Here is a 15,377-nt window from a genome sequence, read left to right as displayed (position 1 = left end):
CCATCCAAAAACAGAGGGAATATACATTGTTTCAAGTGTGTATGTAACATGCTCCAGAAGAGATCACATGTTAGGCCACAAAACAAGTGTCAATAAATTGAAAAAGATTGAAATCATATCATGTATCTTTTCTGACCATAATGGTATAAAGCTAAAAATCAACCACAAGAAAAAGTCTGTAAGGAACACAAATACATGGAGGTTATAGTACATTCTACTAAACAATGAATGGGAGAACCAAGAAATCAAAGATGAAATAATACACAGAGATGAATGACAATGAAAACACAACAGTCCAAGATCTTTCAGATGCAGCAAAAGTTGTTCTAATAGGTAAGATTGTGCAATAGAGGCCTACCTGAAGAAGCAAGAAAAATCTCAAACAACCTAATCTGACATCTAAAGGAGTAAGAAAAAATAAAACAAAGTCCAAAGCCAGTACACAAAAGGAAATAATAAAGAATAGAGAAGAAATAAATAAAATGGAGATTTCAAAACAATAGAACAAATTGATGAAACCAGGAGCTGTTCTTTAAAAACACCAACAAAATTGATAAATCTTTAGCCAGGTGAAAGAAAGAAAAGAAAAGAAAAGAAAAGAAAAGAAAAGAAAAGAAAAGAAAAGAAAAGAAAAGAAAAGAAAAGAAAAGAAAAGAAAAGAAAAGAAAAGAAAAGAAAAGAAAAGAAAAGAAAAGAAAAGAAGAGAGGAAAACAAGGGAAGGAAGGAAGGAAACTACACGTCATTAGCTCTGATGAACAAAGATGCAAAATTTTTCAACAAAATATTAGAAAACTGAATCCACCTATACAGTAAAAAATTATTCACCACAATCAAGTGAGACTTTGCCAGTAGTTCAATACTGGCAAAGCAAAACAACATGATATATCACATTAACAAGAGAAATGACAAAGGAAACCATATGATAATCTTTATACTTGCAGAATAAGAATTTGACAAAGTACAACAACAATTCGCGATAAAAACTCTCATAAAGTAGGTTTAGAGGCAATATACCTCAACATTCTAAATGCCATATATGAAAAACCCATAGCTAATATCATATTCAATGGTAAAAAACTGAAAGCTTTTTCCCTAAGAACCAAGATAAGGATTTCCACTGTTACAACTTTTATTCATCATAATTCTGAAGTCCTAGCCACAGCAATCAGACAAGAAAAAGACATAAACAGCATTCAATTTGTAAGGAAGAAGTAAAACTTCCATTATTTGTAGATGACATAATAGTATATATTAAAAGCCCTAAAGACTCCATCAAAAAACTACTAGAACTGATAAATTAATTTATTAAAGTTATAGTATACAAAATCAATATACACAAATCTATTGCATTTTTATATACTAATAATGAAGTAGCAGAAAGAGAAATTAAGAAAACAATCCCATTTACTATTACAGCAAAAATAACAAGGAGTGTAAAGATCTATACACCAAAAACTATAAAACACTGATGAAAGAAATTGAAGATGATACAAACAAATAGAAAGATATCTATGCTAATTGACTGGCAGAACAAATATTGTTAAAATGCCCATATTACCCAAAGCAATCTCACAGAACGAGGGCAAATAATCCTAAAATTTGTATGGAACCACAAAAGACCGCAAATAGCCAAATAAATCTTGAAAAAACAACAACAAAACTAGAAGTATCATAATCACATATTTCAAGGTATATTACAGCTGTAGTAATCAAAACGGTATGATACTTGCACAAAAATATACGTGTAGATCAACAGAACAGGATAGAAAGATAAACACAATGATATGGTCAATTAAAATATAACAAGAGGCAAGAATATACAATGAGGAAAAAGACAGTCTCTTTAATAAATGGTGTCATGAGAACTAAATAGCTACATGCGAAAGAATGAAATTGGACAAATATCTCACACTATACACAAAAACAAATTCAAAATGGATTAAAACCTAAATGTAAGACCTGAAACCATAACATTTCTAGAAGAAAACATAGGCAGTAATCTATCTGACATAGGCCTTAGTGACATTTTTCTAGATATGTCTCCTGAGGCAAGGGAAACAAAAGCAAAATTAAACTGTTAAGACTACATCAAAATAAAACACTTTTACACAGTGAGGGAAATCATCAACAAAACTGAAAGACAACCTACTGAATGAGAGAAGATATTTGCAAATGATATATCCAATAAGGGGTTAATATCCAAATACATAAACAACTTATACAACTCACCATCAAAACAGCAAATAGTTAAAAAATTGGTAGAAGACCTAAATAGCCATTTTTCCACAGAACACATAAAGAGATGCTCAATACACTCATCATCAGGGAAATGCAAATGAAAACCACAATGAGATAGACCTCACACTTGTGAGAATGGCTAAAGTTAAAACACAAGAAACATCAAGTGTTGACAAGGATGTGGAGAAAAAGGAACCCTCTTACACTGTTGGTACAAAGGCAAGCTGATGGAAACACTATGGGAAACAGTATGGAGATCCTCAAAAAATTAAAAATAGAATTACCATATGATCCAATAATTCCACTACTGGGTATTTACCTAAAGAAAATGAAAACATTAATTCAAAATGGTGTATGCACCTCCACGTTAGCTGCAGCATTATTTACAATAGCCAAGACATGGAAGTAACCCAAGTGTCCATCCACAGATGAGTGGATAATAAAGATACACACACACACACACACACACACACACACACACACGTGTACAATGGAATTTTATGCAGCCATAAAAAAGGATGAAATTTTTGCCATCTGCAACATGATGATAGATCTGGAGGGTGAAATGCTAAGTGAGATAAGTCAGTTAGAAAAGGAAAAATACCATATAATTTCACTTAAACATGGAATTTAAGAAATAAAAACAGAGACAAACAAAAAATGGACTCTTAAATATAGTGAACAAACTGGTGGTTGATGGAAGGGAGAGGGTTAGAAGATGCGTTAAATTGGTGAAGGATATTGAGTATATTTATCATCACGCACCACACCAAGCCATGTACCCCCAAACACCTTCATGCCATGCCAAGCTGCCGCATGCCACAGCTGTTTCCATGCACCACACCAAGCTACAGTGCTATGCCCAGCCATCACACCATGCCAGCCACACACCTCCAACCACCAGCATGTATCATGCCTGGCTTTGCACCACTCACCACACTGGCACACAGTTACCAAACATCATAGCACTTTGGAAATCTGGCAGAGGACTGGTGGCCCAGTACAAATTTTGCTAATATTGCTTCCCTGCTCCCAAGTTTTGCAGCAGGCATGGCCCTCAGAGCCAGCCTTCCTGGGTCCCACTGCCTGATATCACAGAGAGCAACCATAGCCCACAATAGGCAAAGAGTAAGTGCAGGCAACTGCACTGAAGAGAAAAGTGACTCAGACACAACAACAGGATATAAGCAACATACATAGAATATTCCCCTGAAGTGCCAGGTTCTGGTGAATAGGGGACTCTGTACTGAAGGGAACTCCAGGACCTCTTCTTCATGAAGTCACTACTTTCAAGAGCAGAAGACACAACTGGCTTTTTTAACACAGAGACACAGGCATAGAGGCAGACAAAATGAGGAGACAGGGAAATTTATTCCAAATGAACAAACAGGACCAGGCCACAGTCAGAGATCTAAGTAAAACAGATATAAGTAACATGTCTGATAGAGAATTTAAAGCATTGATTATGAGGACACTCACTGTACTTGACAAAAGAGTAGAAGACATGAGTCAGACCCTTAGCACACAGATAAGGAATAATATAGCAGAGGTAAAGGGTTCAATAAACGAAATGAGAAACATGCTCAATGGAATGAACAGCAAGCTGGAAGTAGTACAGGATTGAAGAGTGACCTAGAAGACAGAGTAATAGAAAGTTATCAAGCTAGAGAGAGAGAGAGAGAGAGAGAGAGAGAGAGAGAGAGAGAATTATACACAATGAAAACAGACTTAGGGATTTCAGGGATTCAATTGAGTCTAATAACATTCATATTATAGGAGTCCTAGAAGAAGAAGACAGAGAAAAGAGGGCAGAAAATCTATTTGAAGAAATAGCTGATAACTTCCCTAATCTGGAAATGGATATCCCAATCCAGGAGGTACAGAACTCTTATCAAAATCAACAAAAGCAGAACCACACCAAGACATATTGTAATTAAACTGGCAAAGTATAGTGATAAAAAATTTAAAAGCAGCAAGACAAAAGAAGTCAGTAACTTACAAAGTAACTTACACAGGAAAACCCATAAGGCTAGCAGGAGATTTTTCAACAATATCTTAGCAAGCAAGTGGCATGATATATTTAAAATGCTGAATGGGAAATATCTGCAGCCAAGAATGGTCTATCCATCAGGACTATCATTCAGAACAGAAGGAGAGATAAAGAGTTTCCCAAACAAATAAAAATGACAAGACTTCATGACCACTAAACCAGCCCTGCAAAAAATATTAAAGGGGACACTTAGAGTGTAAAGGACACACCAAAAGTGACAGGATAGAGGTAGGAAACACAAAATCTATAGAAATGAATATTTCTGTAAAAATTCAGTCAAGGATTTCACAAAACAGGATATAAAAATATAATAACCTAACCCTAAAATGTGGGGAGGAGAGGAAAACAGAGTGGGTACACACTTAAATGACCACCAACTTAATAGAGACGCCATATGCAGAAGAGTTTATATACAAACCTAATGGTAACTACATATGAAAAAACATTAATAAACATTCAAAGAATAAAAGGAAAGAAATCCAAATATGTCACTAAAGAAAATCAGCAAAATATGAAAGAAAGACAAGAAACAATCAGAAATATCTTCGGAAACAACCACAAAACTAATAATAAAATGGCCATAAATACATATCTATCAATAAGTACTTAATGTAAATGGAATAAATGTTCCAATAAAAAGACATGGGGTGACAGAGTGAATAAATATAAGACCCATCTATATGCTGCCTACAAAAGACTCATTTTAGACCTAAAGACACCTGCAGATAGAAAGTGAGAGGATGGAGAAACATCTATCATGCAAATGGATGTCAAAAGAAACCCAGAGTAGCAATATTTATATCAGACAAAACAGACTCTAAAACAAAGACTGTAACAAGAGACAAAAAAAAAGACACTCTATAATAATAAAGGGGACAATCCAACAAGAAGATACAAGCATTGTAAATATTTATGCACCAACATAGAAGCACTCAAATACATTAAACAATTATTAACAGGGAACTTTGCAGAATGTTCAGGGAGAAGGGGAAGAGTGGTGGCTGCCAGAGTTGTCTGCATCCTTCCTCCTCCCCCACACTGGCCTCAGCCCACTCACCAGCTGTAGAAAATGGTGAAAAAAACCACTTAGTATGATGTTTTTGGGAGTCAAACCCAATGCCACCTAGGAAGAATTAAAAAAGGCTTACAGGAAACTGGCCTTGATGTACCACCCTGATAAAAATCCAAATGAAGGAAAGAAGTTTAAAGAGATTCAAGCTTATGAAGTGCTGTTTGATGCAAAGAAAAGGGAATTAAATGACAAAGGAGGAGAACAGGTAATTAAAGAAGGTGGAGCTGGTGGTAGTTTTGGCTCCCCCATGGAGAACTTTAATACATTTTTTGGAGGAGGAGGAAGGATGCAGAGAGAAAGGAGAGGTAAAAATGTTGTATATCATTCTCAATAACCTTATATTTATATAATGGTGCAACAAGAAAACTAGCTCTGCAAAAGAACATGATTTGTGACAAATGTGAGGACTGAGGTGGTAATGATGTTGTCCCAATTACCAAAGTACTGGAATGCAAATAAGAATTCATCAAATAGGACCTGGAATGGTTCAGCAAATCCAATCTGTGTTCATGGAGTACCAGGCCATGGAGAATGGATCACTTGTAAAGATAGATGTAAAAGCTGCAGTGGAAGGAAAAAAAAGCTTCAGTTCAAGAGAAGATTTAGAAATTCCTATTAACAAAGGCATGAAAGATGGCCAGAAGATAACATTCCATAGTGAAGGAGACCAAGAAGAAGCACTGGAACCAAGGGATATTATCATTATTTTAGACCAGATGGACCATGATGTTTTTATTGAGCAAGAAGACCTTTTCATGTGTATGGATATACAACTGGTTGAAACACAGTGTGACTTTCAAAAGCCAATATCTACTCTTGACAACTGAACCATCCTCACCACCTCTCATCCTGGTCAGACTTTCGAGTATGGAAACATCAAGGATATGCTAAATGAAGGCATGCCAATTTATCATAGACCATATGAAAAGGGTTGCCTAATCATGCAATTTAAGGTAAACTTTCCTGAGAATAACTCTGTCTCCTGATAAACTCCCTTATCTGGAAAAACTCCTACTCGAGATGAAGGAAGTAAAAGAGATCGATGAAATGGAGAAGGTGGAACTGGTGAACTATGATCCAAATCAGGAAAGGAAGTGCCATCACAATGGAAAATCATATGAAGATGATGAACATCATTCTAGGGGTGGTGTTCAGTGTCAGACCTCTTAATGGGGCCAGTGAATACCACTGCTGGCATTTTATATGTAGTGGTGAATGCGTAAAGGATTATAATCATAGCTCACTACTTGCTATAGTTTTCAATATTCAACTATAGTTTTTAAGTTAAATGAAGAATAAACTCAAATATAAAAGCTAAAAAATTTTAAAAATTAAAAATTAATAAACACATAAAGGAACTAATTGATCATGATACACTAATAGTAGATTTTAACACCCCACATACATCAATGGGCAGATCATCTAAACAGAACATCAACAAGAAAAAAATGGCTTTCATTGACACACTGGAAAGAATGGTTTTAACATATATATTCAGAAAATTCCATTCTAAAGAAGCAGAATAGACATTTTTTTTTCAAATGGACATGGGCCACTCTCCAGAATAGATCACATAATAGTCCACAAAACAAATCTTGACAAATTTAAGTAAATAAAAATCATAACATGCATATTTTCTGACCACAACACTATGAAACTAGAACTCAACCACAAGAATGAATCTAGAAAGATCACAAATACATGGAGGTTAAATAGCATGCTACTAAACAATGAATGGGCCAACCAAGAAATAAAAGAAGATATAAGAAAAGTCATAGAAACAAATCAAAATGAAAACACAACACTCCAAAACCTCTGGGATACAGCAAAAGCAGTTCTAAGATGGAAGTTTATAGCAATGCAGGCCTACCACAAGAAACAAGAAAAAGCTCAAATAAACAACCTAACCTTACACCTAAAGGAACTAGAAAAAGAACAAAAAATAAAACCTAAAAACACCAGAAGGAAGAAAATTATAAAGATTTGAGCAGAAATAAATGGTATAGAAACAAACAAACAAAAAAAGAAAACAACAACAACAAAAATAGGACAGATCAATGAAACTAGAAGCCATCTCTTTGAAACAAAATAAAACAAAAAATTTGATAAACCTCTACCCAGATTTATCAAGACAAAATATAGAAAGGACTCAAATGAGATAACACTGATGCCACATAAATACAATTATAAGAGAATATTATGAAATACTATATGCCAACAAATTGAACAACCTAAAATAAATGGATAATCCCTGGAAAAATAGAAAATACCAAAACTGAAACAGGAAAAAATAAAAATTTGAATAGACTGATTACCAGCAAGGAGATTGAATCAGTTATCAAAGCACTCCCAACAAACAAAAATCCAGTATCAAATGACTTCACAGGTGAATTCTACTAAACATTTAAAGAAGAGTTAATACCTATTCTTCTCAAACTATTGGAAAAGAATAGAAAAGAGGGAAAACTTCCAAATTCATTCTATGAGGCCAACAATACCCTGATACCAAAACCAGACAAAGATACCACTAAAAAAAGTACAGGCTAATATCCCTGATGAACACAGATACAAATATTCTGAACAGAATATTAGCAAACTGACTTTAACAATACATTGAAAAATAATTCACCATGATCAAGTGGGATTTATTCTTCTGTTATAGGGTGGTTCAGTATTTGAAAATCAATCAATGTGATATGTCACATCAATAAAAGAAAGGATAAGAACCATACGGTCATTTCAATAGATGTAGAAAATGCTTCTGACAAAGTATAACATCCATTCATGATAAAAACCCTCCACAAAATAGGTTTAGAGGGAACATACCTCAACATTCTAAAATCCATATATGAAAAACGCTTAAGTAAAATAATCCTTAATGGGGAAAAACTGAGAGCATTTCCCCTAAAATCAGGAATAAGACAAGGATGTCTATCCTCAACACTTTTATTCAACATAGTACTAGAAATCCTAGCCACAGCAATGAAACAACAAAAGGAAATAAAAAGCAACCAAATAAATAAAGAAAAAGTAAAACTTTCACTATTTGCAGATGATATGATACTGTATATAGAAAACCCTAAAGACCCCACCAAAAAAACTGCTAGAACTGATAAATGAAATCAGTAAAGTTTCAGGATACAAAATTAATGTACAGAAATATGTTGCATTTCTATATACCAATAATGAAGTAGAAAGAGAAATTAAGAAAACAATCCCATTTATAATTAGACCGAAAATAACAAGATCCCTAGGAAAAATCTAATCACAGAGGTGAAAGACCTCTACTTTGAAAACTATAATATCTTGATGAAAGAAATTGAAGATGACACTAATGAATGGAGAGACATTCCATGTTCATGGATTGTAAGAATATTGTTAAAACGTCTGGGGCATCTGGGTGGCTCAGTCAGTTATGCGTGTGACTGGCTCAGGTCATGATCTCGCAGTTTGTGAGTTCGAGCCCCACATCAGGCTCTCTGCTGACAGTACAGAGCCTGGAGCCTGCTTTGGATTCTATGTCTCCCACTCTCTCTCTCTCTCTGCCCCTCCCCCACTCACACTCTGTCTGTGTCTCTCTCTCAAAAGTAAATAAACATTAAATTTTTTAAAAATGTCTATAGCACCCAAAGCAACCTACAGATTTAATGCAATCCCTAGCAAAATACCACCAGCATTTTTCACAGAGCTAGAATAAACAATCCTCAAATTTGTATGGAACCACAAAAGACCCAGAGTAGACACAGCTATCTTGAAAAAGAACAAAGCTGAAGGCATCACAATTCTGGACTTTAAGCTATATTACAAAGCTATAATAATCAAACAGTATGGTACTGGTAAGTACCCATAGTAAAGTATGTAAATAGAGTACTGGTAAGTACCCATAGTAAAACAAGTAAATAGACCTGTACATCAATAGAACAGAATATTAAAAAAGAAGTCCACAACTACAAGGTCAATTAATCTTCAACAAAGCAGGAAAGAAATCCAATAGGAAAGAGACAGTCTCTTTAACAAATGGAATTTGGAAAACTCAACAGCAATATGCAAAAGAATGACACTTGACCACTTTCTCACACCATCACAAGAATAAACTCAAAATGGATTAAATACCTAAATGTGAGGCCTAACACTATAAAAGTCCTATAAGAGAACACAGGAAGTAATTTCTTTGACATTGGCTATAGTAACTTCTTTCTAGATATGTCTCTTGAAGCAAGGGAAACAAAAGAAAAAATAAAGTATTGGGACTATTTAAAAATAAAAAGCTTCTGCACAGGGAGGAAAACAATCAACAAAACTAAAGACAACTTATGGGAGAAGATATTTGCAAATAACATATCCTATGAAGAGTTAGTGTCTAAAACATACAAAGAATTTATAAAGCTCAACACTCACTAAAAAATGTGCAGAAGTCATGAACAGACATTTTTCCAAAGAAGACATCCAAATGGCCAACAGACACATGAAAAGATGCTCAAAATCACTTATCATAAGGAAAATGCAAATCAAAACCACAATGATATAGCACTTCACACCTGTCAGAATGGGTAAAATCAACAACACAAGAAACCACAGGTGTTGATGAGGATATGGAGAAAAAGGAGTCATCTTACACTGTTGGTGGGAATGCAAACTGGTGCAGACACTCTGGAAAATGGTACCGAAGCTCCTCAGAAAATTACAAACACAACTCCCTAATGATCCAGCAATACTACTACTGAGTATTTACCCAAAAATACAAAAACACTAATTTCAAGGGATATGTGCACCCTGATGTTTATAGCAACATTATCGACACTAGCCAAGAGTCTATTGACTGATGAATGGATAAAGAAGATGGTGTGTATGTATATATATGTATATATATATATATATACATATATATATATGTATATATATATATACATATATATACATATATATATGTATATATATGTACATATATATGTATATATGTATATATATACATATATGTATGTATGTGTATATATGTGTGTGTATATATATATATATATATATATATATTCCACTATATATACAATGGAATATTATCCACCCATAAAAATAAAATCTTGCCATTTACAAAGACATAATGCTAGGTGTAAAAAGTCAGAGAAAGACAAATACCATAAGATTTCACTCATACGTGGAACTTAAAAGAACAAAACAAATAGCAAAGGGGAAAAAAATAACAGAGTGAAAGAGACACAAATCAAGAATCACACTCTTATTTACTGAGACTGATGTTTACCAGAGGGGAAGGGGGTAGGGTGATGGGTTAAACAGGTGATGGGAAAAAAAAAAAAAAAGAAACAGGTGATGGGGATGAAGGAGTGCCCTTGTCATGATGAGTACAGGGTGTTGAATCACTATATTGTATGCCTGGAACTAATAACACTAATAATACTCTATGTTAACTAAGTGGAATTAAAATAAAATCTTAAAAAACTAATCAACAAACTTAAAAAAAATCATAGTATCCTTACGATGTGTGCCAAATATTTTAGAGAGCTGTTGAATCATTATATTTTACACCTGAAAACTAATTTAACACTATGTTAATTATGCTAGAGTTTTAAAGGATAAATAAAAACTACAAAAACAGAACTTCACACTGGAAGAACTAGGTTAGATCCACACAAGTTGTTTTCTCTGAATGACACTCTAAAGTCACTTTAGGTAGCAAATCATATAATGGACCTCTACACTGTTTCACCAGTGCTAACACTACCTGAACATTTCCTTGTACCAGTCGAGAGCAGAAGCCCCATTGGCTTCCTTTGGATGGGGTATGGAATGCTGATTCCAGTCTTCTTTCTGCCTATTTTCATACTAGAGAGGACTGTGTGATTAGAACTGGAAGTCAACTGGTAAAAATTATATTCATCTTTCTTTTTTTCCCCCTTATTCTATCTGCCCTGTCTATAGAGGAAAACAACTAGAAATTTCTCCTTTAATAAAGAGACACTATAACAGTACTATTTTACCTAGTTTTAATTCGTAGACCCTGACAACTCTCATAAATTCCAATGATCACAGGAGAGGCAAACTTATTTCTTGAGCCTAAAAAGAAAAAAACTATTAGTATTTCCCAGAATATGAAAGTATGTATATAATCTTTGATAATTCACAATTGGTATAAATAAAACTGTCCTCTTTCCTTTAATGGTAAAACTAAACATTCACATAAATATTCAAATGCAATGCATTACATATATTATACTAAATATGCACATTTTATAACACATATTTGACTGGTTGTACAATCAATACAGAAGACATAATGATACCTATACAAAAATAATACAGTTTTATTACAGTTGTAAATATAACTGTACTAACTCTTAATTTTGTGTCAAATTGGTTATCACTATTCTTTGTTTCTTTCTCAATACTATTATAAAAGTGACTGCTGTTTGAGAAACTGTTATTCAAAACACTGGTATAGAGCTTTTCTTGATTTCCTACCACAGAATCCACTGCCCACTCTATATATTACCTGATAATTTTAGTAATAAATACACTAATGCAGATTAGTGTACCACATTGAAATTATAGATATGCCCTCAATACACTTTTTGATTGAATGCCAAATAGTTGAATGTTAAAATCAATATTTAGGGGAAGCCAACAAATACCATCATAGAATGAAGTGATGAGACTTTAAAATTTTTTCAAATTTCCCTAAGTGATAATTATAATTTCACTCCTAACCATGTAAATTTCAATTCAAATAGTTTTAAATTTTAATTTGGAAAACTTCACTCACTTTCAGTGTGGTTGGTAGGTGTGCAATTGTTTTGGGGATAATTCTGTCAATGTAGGATACTGTTGATAATGTTTGCCACTAACTTTGAAAGTCTTTTATCATCTAGGTAGAGATTTATCAGCTCTTCAATTCCTGTAATTTCATCAAATCGATTTCTCAAATTGGAGTTGTTTGCACTGCTTAAAGAAGATTCTGCCTATTTTAAGAAGACTTAAAAATGTCTTCACATATTATTTTATCAGGAATATTTTTGCTTAGCTGTTGTTTTACACTTACTTCCTGAGATAAAATTTCTTTTAATCTTGGATCTAAAAATATAGCAATGGAGAAATTTAATTGGTTTCAATATAACAAACCTCCAAATTCCCACATGCATCTCAGCTTTCATTCCATGCACATTAATTTAGCATGTTCTGTGAAGCAAACTTTTGGGAGACTCCTTATAGCAGACAGAATGTAAGAAATACTTTTGGTCTCAAGTCACACTCATTTGGTTATTTCTTTAGCAGATTCCAACAAATAAACTATGTTCTCTATAAGCAAGCTGTCTTGAAAGTTGGCATTGTTATTGGCAGAGTATGGTGTTAAATCTTTAATTCACTCTTCGTTAAAAAATGTGATCACTTCTATTCCATCTTGTTTGAACATCTGATATCTGACAAAGCAGTTCCATCATCTATTTTATATCTTATAAATGTGTCTGGATTAAGTAGTGGTAAGTATTTTCCTGCTTAAGGGCAGTACTTTTGTTACATGAGAATGTGTTATAATTACTCTAACATACAATTGAAGAATGTGAAAAAATACTCATCATATGTTTATTTACATGTCACTCCAAGGTTTCACCACATTTACTTCATTGTCAGTCACAGCCGTATGACATTTGTTTCACTGATTTTCCATTCGATAAATAGTTCATCAATCAGATTCACGTGGTTGTTAGCTATGTGAGACCTAAAAGTTTCTTACCAAGTAAACGAGAAGAATGAAATCCTTCACAACTCAGCATAATAAAACTTAAAACAAATGTATGGTTGTATCTTTATGCCTAAATTTGTTATTAAAAAAATAAGAAAAATACCAATTCAATAATATTTCTCACACTTTGTTGGTACATACAGCAGAATGTGAATCAAGAACTAGTGTTTCTGCACCAGTTTCAAAGATAGAGTTCTGTTACTTGGAATTTATAGCTTGGGTTAAACTAAAAATTCTTTGAAATTCATCCACAGAAAATGACTGACATTCTACTGCACTCAGTTCAATAAGATTTTGTTCAAAATATTTGACTTGATAGGCTTAAAAGCATCAGAAAAAAAATATTTCTAAATCACTTGTGGAAAAATTTTCAAGTTTGATAAGTGAAAACAAAATATGTTTTTTAGTACATCATTTTTCTCTAATTTAAATTTTCTTCTTACTGTCTTCTGTATCAGATGATTTATCATAGATGTTTTGGAATCTTTCTTCCTCATGATATTTTATAGTGGCATTCTGCTCTTAATTCATTTTCTCAACTTGTATAGAATTCCCAAAAAGGAATACTAAAGCCAAAGCAAAATTTTCATGCTTCCGCAAATATGTATTTATGCAAATACTCTCTCACTAGACTATGAGAATCATAAAGAAAGGGACTGCATTTTATTTCTCTCTCACTGTCAAGAATAGAGCATGATAGGCACTAAGCACTCAATGAACACTTGTTGACTAAAAAGATATATATGTTTAAAATGATACAGCATGATGTAATAGAAAAATATTACATTTGCTATATTTTTCTCTTTGCTAGTGTTGTGATATCGAACAATTTATTTAATATCTCCAAACAAATATTTCCTCATGTGCAGAATATTCCTGAAACTCCTTGAGTTGTTGTGATATTTTTAGTGTATTTTAAAACACTAGCACAATTCTCGCCATCCAGGAGGTGCTCAATATGGCAACTAATAAGAAGGAAGGGGGAAAAAATGAAGAATATTAATGTCTGCTTTATTAAAGAACTATTTGATGCTCAGTATATAAGCACATATTTAAGAATCTAATTTACTGAACAGAATTTATTAAGCTGAAACAAACAAAGAAAAACAGTATTCCTCCATTAAAATGAAAACTTTTTTCTTTGTCACAGGATAGCTCAGGATTACATATCAAACATCAGATATTTTCTAAGAAGTCTCTTGAAGTTTATCCATTTAACTCTTTGGTATCAAAAATTATCAAATCTCATGCACCCAAGGCCTGTAAATGAGTGTTCTGCATTTGGGTCATGTTTCTGCCAAATTATTAGGAAAGCCCATAAATCATTATATTATCTCCTCACAGTCTCTCTTATTTCTAATAATTAGTAGGGCTATTTCTTAGCTTTCAACAGCAAACTCAAAGGAATATTTCCACTTATGTGAGTTCTGCAGTCTTCTAGATTTATCTGAGAAATGACTTTAATTACTCACATTCTTCACTTTTTCCAATTCCCTTAAGTATTGCAAAAGGACATTAGTCAGAACGATGTTCCCAATATTAATATACCTATCACTCATTGCAATTTTCTCAGTCTTAATTTCTGGTACCAATCACTTTTTGTATAAATACTAATTAGATTCAGGTACAAAAAATATGCAAATATCTAAGTTAATGAGACCTGCCATACAAAGCCTCTAGTAAATATTTCCCTATTGATATTTCAGTGGGTGATTTTCCCACCAAATATATATGTAGCTCCAAATCATTTTGGGTGAAATTTAGGGCACTAGATTCCCAGTAATCTAACCCTATACAATTCAACAACCACTTTCAATTGTCAGCTATTTTAATTGCCTAATATTTATACAATCTAAACAATATGCTGATGTTGAGGATTGCTCAAATTTATTTTTTTATGAATTCTTTTAAAGTTTATTTTTTTATTTTGAGAGAGAAGGAGGGAGGGAGGGGCAGCGAGAGGGAGGGAGGGAAAGAGAGAAACAGGTTCCATGCTGCCAGCACAGAGCCAGACACAGGGCTCAAGCTCACAAAACTGTGAGATCACCACCTGAGCCAAAACCAAGAGTCTGTGACAGTTCACCAACTGAGCCACCCAGGTGCCTCAAGGATTGCTCAGTTTTAAAATGTCATTTGTTTCCTTAATGGTAGAGACAAATTAGCTCTCTTACAAACACTCCCTCAGTACTCTTCTTTGCATTCTTCAAATATGTATATATAAATATCTACATAAATATATGACAAAATTATGTTAAATTGTTGGTTA

At 33.4% G+C, this 15,377-nt stretch overlaps 1 pseudogene; it reads left to right on the top strand.

Moving 5' to 3' along the window:
* Nucleotides 1–5,358: 5,358 nt before the first annotated feature.
* On the top strand, nucleotides 5,359–6,531 carry LOC115511607 (annotated as a pseudogene).
* Nucleotides 6,532–15,377: the final 8,846 nt, after the last annotated feature.

This window comes from Lynx canadensis, chromosome B1 (genome assembly GCF_007474595.2).
Source record: "Lynx canadensis isolate LIC74 chromosome B1, mLynCan4.pri.v2, whole genome shotgun sequence".
Classification (NCBI taxonomy): domain Eukaryota; kingdom Metazoa; phylum Chordata; class Mammalia; order Carnivora; family Felidae; genus Lynx; species Lynx canadensis.
This window is presented reverse-complemented; position numbering and strand designations above follow the sequence as displayed.